Consider the following 12,289-nt stretch of genomic DNA (forward strand, 5'->3'; position numbering starts at 1 on the left):
TTCCTACTGCTACATCTGGTGCACAAAGACCACAGGAACCACAAACCAAGATCTATTCCTTCTTTTTAATTTTTTTTAATATTTTTTATCACTTTGCTCTTAGTTGACATTACCACTAACTGCTTACTCTTCTACATAACATTCAAAACTATAGAAAATACTGTTGTAAAACTAAACTTTACCTGTACAGTATTGCAATTCTTTTAGTGTGTGCATTTTCATTTTGTAAGAAAACCAAACAAAAAGTGCCATACTAGGAACAGAAAAGAGAGGTTAGTACTTAAAGCAATTTTTAGGATACAACACAACATCAGCAAATTACTTTGGTGAATTGACAAAAACGTGACCTCAGTGTAAGGGAGACTCCAAAAGATAAGTGAACAGTGCAACAAGGGTCTGGTTCCCTGAGTGTTCCACTTTAGGCTCGTGGCAGTACCTGAATGCAGCTCTGGACTGAGGTGGTCCCACCTGGGGGCAGAGTCTGCAGGCCCCTGCTCACACAGCCTGCAGCTGCATGGGCTGTCTGACCCCGCTCATGACTCAGTGCCAGAAAGGGCCACTGAGAGAGAGAAAGTGATCACCTTGGTTTAGTTCTGCTGAAACACAGTCCTGTGCTTTGCAAGAACTTGAAATAAGCCTGAAAACAGAGCTACTGTTGAATGAAGTAACCTCCACCTATTTGTTGCTGCCCCACTCCTTTCAGCAGCAGCCAGAGTGAGACTGCTGGCTGCAGCCTTGGCAAGCTTCGTGCAAACATGGAAGTGTACTAGAGGGGGAAAAAGGCAACCAGAAGCTCTACCATGATACATAATCCACTTTTATCTTTACTGAAAGCCAAAAAAACCACAACCCAAGCCCAACCCCCCTCATACCTAGCCAGTTTAAAAATTTTATTGCAGATTCATTTTATACACTCCAAAATACTTTAACAGACATAATTTTTGTTATGCCTGTGGAAGGTCAGGAGTTAGTAATTTTCCTAATCCAAAGTGACTGTGTGGTAGCTGGCTGCCAAGCTGGCAGCTTAAGCCATGACAGCAATGCCCTCATTCATAAATTTTTGGGATTTTGCTGTGAGCCATTCAGCATGCTGTGATCCACTGTGTCCAGCTCCTCAGACTGAACTGGCATATTTGAAATAGTGACATTTCATAGGCTGCTCAGCTCCTCTGGCTACCAAAACAAATGGGAGAATGACTCAATGTGTATTCTACTTATCATGTGCTTTAGATAAAATGAATTTAATTTGATCTTTTCCAGAACTATTGCATGTATGCTGCTGGGGAGGAAACAACAAAGTACCCAATGGATCACTTAGACAAGGTGAAGTGTTTCAGTAAATCCAACCAGTTGTATCAATTTGCCTTTTTTTTCCAGACAGACACTTGCACCCTCTTACCAGCCAGGACAACACAGACTCCTTGTGTTCTTACCAGCTTCCTTCAGCCCTACCTACTCAACAGGACAGTGGTGTCAGTGCACATTTAAATGTGCAAAGACTCATTGTGCTGCATGTGCTACCTGCCATAAACATGTGCAATAAAATGGTGAACTACAACACAGAGTGAAATTAGAGCAAACACTTTGTAGTACCTGCCCAACTTGATAGTAGTGAGTGCTCTTTGTATTCCACTGCATTTGAGGAACTGACAGTAATCATTATTTACAATCTTCTGTTTCTCTAACTACATCCTTCTTAGTGTACTTTTTGGTTCAAGTGCACAGAAACAGACCTAATAAATAAATTACTGTTTTGTAAATTGTAACATCTCCCATCAAGACTTGTTGCCAGATAAGCAATCACTATATGAACACAAAAATGTGTTTGAGAAAGTTCTTATTTTAGCAAACACTGTGGTATAGGAGGCTTGTAATGGAGCTGAGAAAGTTTGATGTAGAAGGGGCAACTCACCTGCTCAATCTCCAAAAGTACAGCACACCTTCAGCTTTAAAGACCAGCAGGAGATTTGATTTTTTCAAGCTAATCAGTACATTTTCCCCTGAACCACAAAGGACAGCTCTTATATTATAGCAGAGCGCCTCCTATAAAAAATTCAAGCACAGGAATCAAGTGGTGTGCCCAGGGGTGCTGTGGAGGACACAGAGATGGGGGAATGAAGGACACCAGGCTCCCCCAGAGCCCACAGCAGCCTCGTGGTGAGAGCTGCTGCACTGGGCAGAGACTCACACAGTTTGCAGCTGGGGGCCTTCAGGTGCCACAGCAGGACATGGACAGGCTGAAAAACAATCACAGGAAAAGCTAAAAGACAGAAACACTGCTGTACTGATGTCTGTAAAAGCATCTGTGCAACTGAGGGACAGTGAGAATTCACTTGCATGAGGAGACTGTTAAAGCAAATTTAACACAAGTGTTAGGGCTGTTCTTACCATGGCACATGGCAAAGATTTTCTGGCAGCTTTAAAAGAAGTGCCTTAGGGCACACAGGTGCTTTGAAGAAATCAGTTATTTGCTTTATATTTCTTTTCCCAGAACCTGAACTGGGAAATACCAAATAAATATGCTTATAAACTACCAACACAGAATTTTCTCTTTGTGGTATTACACGTTCAGCATTATAGCTTTTTCAGTTCCTCTCTATGCCAATGTTTGGTTTTTTTCTGTGAGCAGGACTTCTGCAAATAAGGCCCTTAAAAAAGCTTAGGGGTGACTTACCAAGAAGGGCAGTTACACAGCTATTTTAGGGGCTACTCTGCCAATGAGCTGAGTAGGTGGATACAAGGGATGTATAAATTACAGCAGTGCCAAGGTGAGCAGAGACACAGCTGAAAACAAAACTATTTGGGGATGGGAGGAAATACTTCAGGAAATAAGCAGCAGCATGTGGATGCTCTGACTTTCTTTAGTCGGGATGTTTGAAGGTCAAAAATTTCAGCACAGAAATGAAAGTGTTCAAGCTCTCAGTCCCCAATAAGCCCAACCCCAGGGAAGTCAAACCACATGTGGGTGTGTAGTGGGCACTGCTGACAGCACCAGAGCCCAGTCTTGCACCCACAGCACACTCAGACTGCCATGCAGCAGTCAGAAAGAACCTTAGTAAAGGCACTACTGGCACTCCAGTCACTTCTCTGAAGTTACACAGCAAACACCCAAAGTAGCAGCTGTATAAACTGGATACTGAACCACTGAAACTGAGCCACTACATGTACAGAGGAAAATCTCAGTGAAGGTGGGGTGCAGGATGCACTTCTTGTAGCTTATAATGTGCCAAAAACTATTTTAAAAAGCACCATCCTTTCATGCTACTTCAGTCTACTTCTCTGTCTCCTAGAATATGTCACACTTACTAAGCACAATTTAAATTAAAATGTTGTGTAGTTGGGTGAAGCACATTGCCAAGTGGAACAAAGATCAGAGAGTGTACTAATACTACCTTCCCTTTAAAATAGGTTGCAGTGTCTTGTAATATAGCTAAAAAAAAACCCAAACAAACAAAAACCAGGTCTGCTGTACAAATCTAAGAGCACTTTTGCCAAACATAACCATTAGCTTAATGTCAAAACTTTTACATGTTGGCCCAGCTCATACTACAACAAAGGAAGGGGATAGAGTAAATATGTCATTAACATATATTTTAAAAATAAAGCATTTATTTATTATAAGGGGGTTTTTTTATTACCTTATAACAAGCATTTCTGTAACTGCCTGGGTATTGCTCACTTACAATCTTATTTTTTGCAGTAAGGAGAGTTAGAACAGAACACCAAGTCAGTGTTATTAAAATGGTAATTTAAACATCTCTTAATTAGTACAAGCTGTAAGAGAACAAGTACTGGGATGTAATGTGCTATTTTAAATTTGTCCTTGCAATGTTAACTTGTTTCTAATGTCACAGTTTTTCAAGCACACCTAGATTATTTTTAAAATTGATACACATATTAATATTCTAACTGCCAGTAAACATCTATGCTATAAAACATCAGGGTTTGGAAATAAGGGCACTTTCTCTGTACACTAACAAAAGTGATGAGCAAAACTCATGCAATGAGCTGCAGTATCATTACAGCTTCAAGTCAAACAGATGTGTATACAGGTCTTCTTCTCTGAGTTTTGACATTTAAAGCTGTCATTGCCAGACCAATGAGTTTACAATAAGACCTTTAAAAGAAATAAAAACTTGTTAACCTAAAAGGAAAGTTACAAGTATGTTTTTAAAATAAGATGCCCTACTGATGAAGCAGTAATGCACTACAGGGAATCAACAGTCACATCAATATTTGTGGAAGGAAATCCTCCAAATCCCAGTACATTCGTTTTTGTCCTCAAGGAACAACAGTGGTACTGAAGTATAACAGATTTAAGAGTCTCAGATTTAAAGTGACAACCAGGGTTCCACCTTGGATCACTTTAAATCTGAGACTCTTAATTCTGTGATAATTGGTAGATCACTTTATCTCTACCTTGGAGATAAAGATATCTCACCTTGAAGCCTGGTGAACTCCCAGATGTATAACAGCCCTTGATTTAGTATCAACTGTACTATAAAACCCATGCAAAAATGTATTTTTTTAAAAATAATTTCTCAGTAGCTAGGATTCCTTAAAACCACTTTACAAAAGTACCCTTTGATTTCAGGGGCAAGTCCAAGTGCTTAGCTCTATCCGAAGAAAAAAAAAAAGGAAAACAATTCCTCACATCCTTCACATTACACAGCTGTTACTCCAAATGTAAAGCAAATAAACTGCACACCGACTTTCTGAAGCAGCAGCATTTGCTCCGACCTCACATCCATCCTAAGCAACTCATGCACTCAAACTCTAAAATTCATCCATTATACAAACTGACAATCTGGCAACATATTGGCTGAAGGAAAACACTTCCCACTCCTCCCAGTCCCATGCCCACAGTCATCTTTCCTTGCTTGTTCTGCTCCTTCATTTCCCAACACTGCCTGTGCTATTTATTTCCTTACTAAAAATTTGTTCAATGTGCCTTTGAGTTTTCTGCTATATTTGGGATCATCATAAATAACTCTCCAGACAATTGTACCATCAGGCCTCACACCCACACACTCCTTGTAACAAAGCTCTGGCTTTGGACCTTGCCAGGGCTGGGGCATCCACAGCCCTCCTGGGCAACCTGTGCCAGCCTCTCACCATCCTCAAGTAAAAAAGAAGTTGATGCCAGCCCCAGGTCAGTCCTGACCCAGAAGCTACTCTGAGCTGTGGCAGCACAGCTCAGCAGCAGCACAGGAACCTGCACAGGACACAGGCTCCCTATCTAGGGCAACAACAACAGCACCAAGAATTTCCACCCCCACCACTCATTCCTAACCTCTGTCTCACACACTTGGTCAGGTAAATAATGTTATGAACACCTGGCACACAATGGAAGCTGTATCTTGATTAGGAGTGCACTTCATAGGCAGTGCTAGGCAGGAACTGATAGCCCTGATGTGGGCAGGCACAGCAGTGCTGTAGTTTATTTACCTTCTGCCCAACCATTTCTGTTGATACCAGTGCAGATCTCACTAGGTGCTTTCTGAAGAGATGGAAACTGAAACCACAGCTCCTAGGCAAAGCTGGCCACTGGCCAAATCTTTTTCCAAACAGCATCTTTTAGGTCATGTCCATATAAAACCAGCAAAACCAACTCACAGCTCCAGCATGCCCAGGACTAAGGCAAGGTCCTCCCCATGCACAGAGCAGTCTGACAAGGGTCCTTGGTGCTGTCAGGCTCCACAGGTGTAGGAGAAACCTGTCCCACCAGCTGAGTGTGTGCCTGACCTTCAGTGCCACACAGCTCACCCCGAGAGAGTGGCCACAGAAGGAACAACCAGTGCTGCACTCAGTTTGCTTGCTTGTGCCTGCCTACAGAGTTCAACATCTAGAAGAAACAAATAGCTTCTAGGAGTGTCAGCGGATTATAGGCAATCCTAACTTCCCTCCACCACACTCAACCAAAAAAACAATAATAATCCATATCCACTGTAAACATAGCTCTGCCAGCAGAGGAGAAACTTTCTTAAACCATCCCTTCCATACAGCTAGTCCATTCCAAATGGAAATGTGAAGGGCAGTAATCCCAGTTACAGGGAGGAGAGCAGGAGACTGGAACAACAATGAACACCAAAGCAGTCACTCTGCAGCTGCCCCAGAAGGCAGTAAAATTAAACAGTGTGGACAACTTTTGAGATAAGCCTTCCACAAAAAAGGCTGAAGACGTTGCAACATCTAAATAACAATCCAATCCATGAACAAACAGAAAGAAACCATAAATTCTGTTCCTCAGGAAATTGTTTTCCTCCTTCCATTCAACTTCCTTCTCTCCTGCAAAAACAAATGTCCTGAAGCACAGTAACCACATGCTTATTTGAGTATAGTATGAAATTTCCCTTAATCATTAACTCCAACTCTTTTTTAGTTTAAGCAATGCCTTACCCAGAAGGGTTCTTATAAAAGAGCACTCATTCATTTCTCATGCTAACTACCTAACTCTATTTATCATTAACTTCACTATATTTTGCATGTTTACTTGGCTCAGGCTACTGTTTGGTATTTAATTTGAGTACTAACTTTATTTACATCAGTGTAATAGGCTGCACATATTTTACTAGATAGATATCATAACATCACGTGGCACATAACTGTATGCTAAGCCTTGCCTTAGCAGTTTTTTAGGAAATGGTTTCTCCATTTTTATAAAAGAGCTGAAGCATTACCCTTGCATTAGGAGAAGGTGTCATCTGCTGAACTCTGCTAATTAATTATGCTGAAAGTTTATAGCTGCTGCTGTTGGATTATTCAATAGCAGCCAGTGGGCAGCACCACCACTGGCAGTGCATGTTCCAGAGGGCATTAAAGGTAACACATGAGCTAACTGTGCATGAAATGCAAACACCTAAATAATGAACACCTCCTGAAACCCCCCACCACAGCAGGGTCTGGGGGGAAATCGTCTCTTTCAAGTTTATACAATTCTATAATTTAAGACAACAATGAAAGGGGAACTGATAAATACAAAGAACTGAGAGCTATGTTAAATATGTATTAAATAGTTTCCAAAATAACTTTTATGAGGAAATATTTAAGGCTTCTGTAGAATTGTATTAAAAGTCAAACTTTGTATCCATGCACAAAGAGCAGAAGAACTAAAAATGTCTGAAAATGACAAGTTTCATTTTAATGAAATGTCAGAGACTGCAGAACTTGGCTACCTGTCTTTTGATTGGGTGGAAAGACTGAAGACATTAAAATCTTAAACATATCTTAGGGAAAAAGAAAATCCATGTCTTCAGTCATTGCAGTTAGTCTGAGTTGACAAATTCCAAAGATTTAAAAAGCAGGACTAACAGAAAAAAACATCATATGTTTCTAAGGTCTATCTGCAGCTTTATTTGCTCATTTTTGGCCTTGAAATTGGCAAGGCTACCACTGCAAGTTTGTCTATAATAGTAAATGACAACACACATCATATTCTTATTTTCTGCAACAAACCAAGATGCAAAGAGGACCAACAGAGGATGCAAGCAAGGACCAACATTACCCTTAACCTGACAATCATCTTTCACCATCATCAGGGACTTCAACTGTCCATTTACTTTCTATAAAACATTCCTCAACACCAAAGCCTTCTGTTACCTCCATCTATATTTACTGAACATCCTCACTGAAACGTTTTATACTAGCACTCCTTTTTTTCCCAGCAGAAATGATTCATATTTCATTTTTCCCCAAATATTATATGTTATAAAGGTTTATGCTACAATTATTTCATTAAGGTACTAGGCAAACTGGATCAGGAGAGCTCTGTGCAGCCAGGGCAGGGACCCAGGTACTGCACGTGCACTTGCTTTTCGAACAAGTTTCAGAAATCCACAACGGGGATGCTCTAGAACACCAAAAAGCAAAATCTAAAATATTCAGCCAGTTTCTTGCTTTCGCTGAACAGGTGTTTAGTGACGTGAGGCAGAGAAGCCTGCGCTGGGCGGTGAATCACCTCTCCTCATCAGCATCAGCCCATCTCCGAGCCCAGCCTCCTCCCCTGCATCCAGGCGGGGGGCGGGGGGCTCCAGGGGCCGGGGGCTCCGGGGGAGGCCAGAGCTCGGCCGAAGCACCGGGCAGGGCCCAGGGAGAGGCCGGGGATGAGCTCGGGCCCGGCGCGGAGCCGGGAAGGGGCGGGCGGGGGGTCCGGCTGCCGGCGGGAGCGACCGCGCTCGGCCCCGTAGGCTGCGGGCGTGACGGGGAGCGCCAGAGCTGCCCCGGAGCTGCGGAAAAGACCCGGAGAAGAGCCCCGGCCCAGGGCGGTGCTGGGGCGGGCAGGGGCGCTTCCCGCCCGGCTTCACGGAGGGCCGCCCCCCCGAACCCCTCGGCACTTCCAGGCAGCCTTTCCGCGCCGCCACCTGCTCCGGGCAGCGGCCGACGCTGCTCCTGCCGGCCCGCACCGGAGCGCCCAGCCCCGGTGCATTCTCTGGGCCCGGCCCCCCGAGCCACAGCCGCAGGGACGGATCTGACCCCGGGTAACCCCGCTCCTTCCCTGGCTGACCCGGCCGCCTCCGCCCCGAGGGAGCCCCGCGGGCCCCCAGGCCGGGGGCAGCGCCAGCCCCGCAGCCCCTCTTCGTGAGCGGGGCGACCCTCCCGCCCCTCGCCGCCCCCCAGATGCTGCCGAATGGCAGTAAGGGGGGGAACCAACTCTGGCTCGTCCCATCTCACCCCACCCCACTCCATCCCATCCCACTCCATCCCATCCCATCCCCGCTGCGCAGAGTCCTCACTCACCGTGCCCAGCCCCGGCGTTGCCGGCGGAGATCACAGCGCTACCGGTGGCAGTACCGGCTGCTAAAATGGCTGAGGGCGCGGGGGAGGAGCGAGCCCCGCGCCGCCGCCGCCAAGGCCGCCCAGTCCTCCCTCCCTCCACTCGCCACCGTGACGCGCTGGGGAAGGGGCGGAGGCGGCCGCGGACCCGAGCCCGGGGACACGGTCAGTGCTGCCGCCGCGTCCCGAGGTGACCCCGGGATTCGCAGGCTCGTGAAGGGGTGACACGGGACCCCGGGCTTCGGGCAGAGCTCGGTTAGCGCGGCCCTTCTGCGGGGTTTGTCGCAGGCCGCGGGGCAGGCCGAGCCTCGGGCACACGGCAAAAGGCGCTGCCGAACCCCAGCCCCGACCCCCGGGCAGGCTCCCGCTGCAAGCAGCAAGGCCGCCAGTCCGGATCTTACAGGCTGGAACAGACGGCTCAGATGTTTGTACCCCAGTTTTGGCTGCTGGCAATCTGGAGACCACCAGGCCCGGTCGGAGGCCCCTTTCGTCTTTATTCAGAACACAAGGAACGGGTTTCAGCAGCAGTGCTGACGAGAGCGACTGGGATTACTCACAGCGTGGTTCAAAAAGCCAGAGGCTACAAATATCCCCATGATTCATGCAAGAGTTTGCCAGATGGTTTTAGCTGTTTTGGAGTCTGAGGCTTCTTCGGAAGAGAACTGGCACAAAATAACTTGTTTTTGACAATGCCACTTCTTAATAGTGTGTAGGGGAAGAGGAAACATTTGGTGCTCCATCTCTGTGGAACAGAAGTCCAGCAGGATCCTCCCCCGCCCCATATGGAGTGGGACAGAGTGTGAAAAAACAAAATTGGCATATATTACATAGCCATTGCTATATTTGGTAACAGGTTTGCTTCCATAAAAGACAGCACCTTGCAGGAGGCTAAAGGGTTCTGGCAACAACTGCACATGCAATGCGGATGTTATATTCAATAATTCCTAGAGAAGCAAAAAGCACATCACTTCCTTGGATAGAGGCTGAGCTGACTCACTGTGTGGATTTTGCTCTCTTTGGACTATATGACATTTGGGGCAGTCTGTTATACTCTCACTTTTTTCTAGTTGGTTTCAAACTCCATTGTTTTTCTTAATGTCACATCATCACTAATAAGAGAACCTGGATTGCACAAGATGCCCAAAGGCATATCTGTTTCATGCAGATTACTTTTTTGATGTAGTTTCCCTAAATACTTAGAAGAGGTTGGGCAAACCAACTTGCCACAATTTTTTTTCCAACTAGAACACTGACACAGCTTCTTTTCTAAATCTTTTTCATTAACAGTAAATAGGCAAGAAACTCTACTTGTAATTTATTCCAGCTATTTTGTACTTCTTACAGTATTAGATTTTGAATTAAGTGCATACAGATTTACCTTGATGTATCCTGCTGGTGGGTAATGAAGGTGTGTCTCGTGGCCTGTCTTGTGTCTAAGCCAGCTGAAGCACTGGAATGACCACAGTGGATGAGAACAATGCCTGAGGTAGAACACGATGCTGTTCTCAACAGTGGCTGGTCATCTCCTGGAAAGATGAGGACTTCTGCAACTTTGAGACCTTTAGTTAGAAGTAGCCTGTATCTGATCTTGATAGACAATGGAAAAGAAATCCAATTGCTTTCTTAGTCCTCTGAGCTTCCAGCATCTACAGCTTGATGTCGTTCCACAGTCCAGCTTCATGCTGGGTGGAAATCACTCCTGTATGTTCTGTGCCTTCTGTCTGGTATTTCCATATGATGTCCCCTGACTTTTGCATTAGTTAACCATTCTCTCTTACCTCTCTTCATGCCACTCCTTGTTTTACAGATTTCTAACACAGATTCCTTGCACTACTACCATACTCATCTCTCTTCTAGGCTGGCAGGTCTCACATTTTCCAAGTGCAGTTTCATAGTACCTCCAACAGGTCAGAGTTTCCATCTCTGCTGCAGACTGCATGTCCTTGCTGCCAGCTGGATTCCAGGTGCCTCAGGTTGTGCACTTCTGCTGAGTGTAACTCTTCCCTCTCCTGTCCTCTCCTTTTATGCCCTCCTTGCTGAGGGAGGGGAGATCTCACCAAGCAATGGAACCACCTCATCAACCTCTTCTTGGCCCCACTCTGCAGGGTTTGTCCACTCATGTCCCCAGGCCAGGCACCACTGACTGACACCCAGGCATCAGTGGTGGTCTTGGGGATGCTCAACAAAGATGAACATCTAGGTCAAACTAATAATTTCAGCAAAACTGAAAACAAATTTTGGTTAATTACAATTAAGGAAAAAATATAACCTGTCAGGTTATCATTAGAATAACGAGTTCTAAAATTATGCTTACTACAGACAGGGTGAAGAGTCAAATACACTTTGTTATGTGGAGGCTTTAGAAAGAGCACCATGGGAAACCTTTCCTGCAGCTATAGGTATGCAAATACCTGTCTGATTTTCATAGGATTTACTGATATAGAATATGCTCTTTTGTTTGTCATAAGATACATTTTCATTTAAACCAGTTCTTTGAAAGACACCAAACATTCTGTTTCGAAAACAAAGCAGAAATGAATTTACTTGCTCTTTATAAATAAAGCTGTGGTCAACTAGTAGTTCCCTGAGGATGTGTGATACTTCCAAAGGCTTTAAACAGGAAGATAAGACAAGGAAACCTATGGTCAGGAAGCTGACATTCACTACAAGATGTGTAAAATGTCTTTGTAAACTTTTAGAGGAATATTTCAACAAAAATTAAAATTATCTTTGTGTAACAAAATGTCACAGTATCCTGAAAATCAAATCTGACTGAAAGGATTTTTGTTGTCTCTGGTGTTGCAACTCCTTTGTATCTTTCCAGTAAGAAGCACTCACTGAAGATCTCTGTGGGATGTGATGAGTGTAACAGCACTTCCCAGACAGTGAAGTCACTCTGCACTGACGCTGGTTTTCAGCCTTAACACAGAGGTCAAAAGAAGAGAAAGGGATCTTGAGGAGAGGCTGAAGCCAAGGCCTCTGGTTTTCACCCAGGATTCAGTGCAAGATTGCAAAGAGTAAAGAGCTTCTCACCTCATTCCTGATATCAGCAAAAGGATTGCATAATCTTAGCACTTCTAATCTAAGTAATAAATCAATATCTGGAGCCTTGTGGGTTGTTTATTTATATTAAGAGAAGTGACTGATGAAATCAACTATTTCCTAAATACAGTCCTGTTTGTCTTCACAGACTGTACAGTAAGAATCAAAATAACGGAAAACAAAATTTGTACACAAACATGGCCATTTTGGAGCAAGCATTCTCCCAGAAAAGTTGCCTGGGTTTCATCTCAGGCTGGTGAAGTTTTAGTGTGTCCCTTTTTGCACACTGAACCTCCACATGAATTCTGCCCATAGAGAGTAATGGGCTTTTGTTCACTCCAGACTTTTTTAAACTGACTCTTGTGTTTTAAAAGAAAGCAAAACCAACGTAGCAGTCAGTCATATACGCTTAATGACACAAAGACTTACTGATATCTCCAAGTAAGTGCACTCCAAGAGGGAATTTCCAGTAGGG

General features: G+C 44.5%; 1 protein-coding gene across 2 annotated transcripts in view; it reads right to left on the reverse strand.

Annotated features, from left to right (window-relative positions):
- ACSL4 (acyl-CoA synthetase long chain family member 4) overlaps positions 1–8,812 on the reverse strand; it is a 38,201-nt gene extending 29,389 nt beyond the window's left edge. The window contains exon 1 of one of the 2 annotated variants that reach the window (XM_059482712.1): positions 8,737–8,812. The gene's annotated coding sequence lies outside the window, so the exon portion shown is untranslated. The remainder of the gene's footprint in view (positions 1–8,736) is intronic. The other variant, XM_059482711.1, reaches the window with a different exon arrangement.
- Positions 8,813–12,289: the final 3,477 nt, after the last annotated feature.

The sequence above is a fragment of the Ammospiza nelsoni genome, chromosome 15, assembly GCF_027579445.1.
Source record: "Ammospiza nelsoni isolate bAmmNel1 chromosome 15, bAmmNel1.pri, whole genome shotgun sequence".
Lineage (NCBI taxonomy): Eukaryota > Metazoa > Chordata > Aves > Passeriformes > Passerellidae > Ammospiza > Ammospiza nelsoni.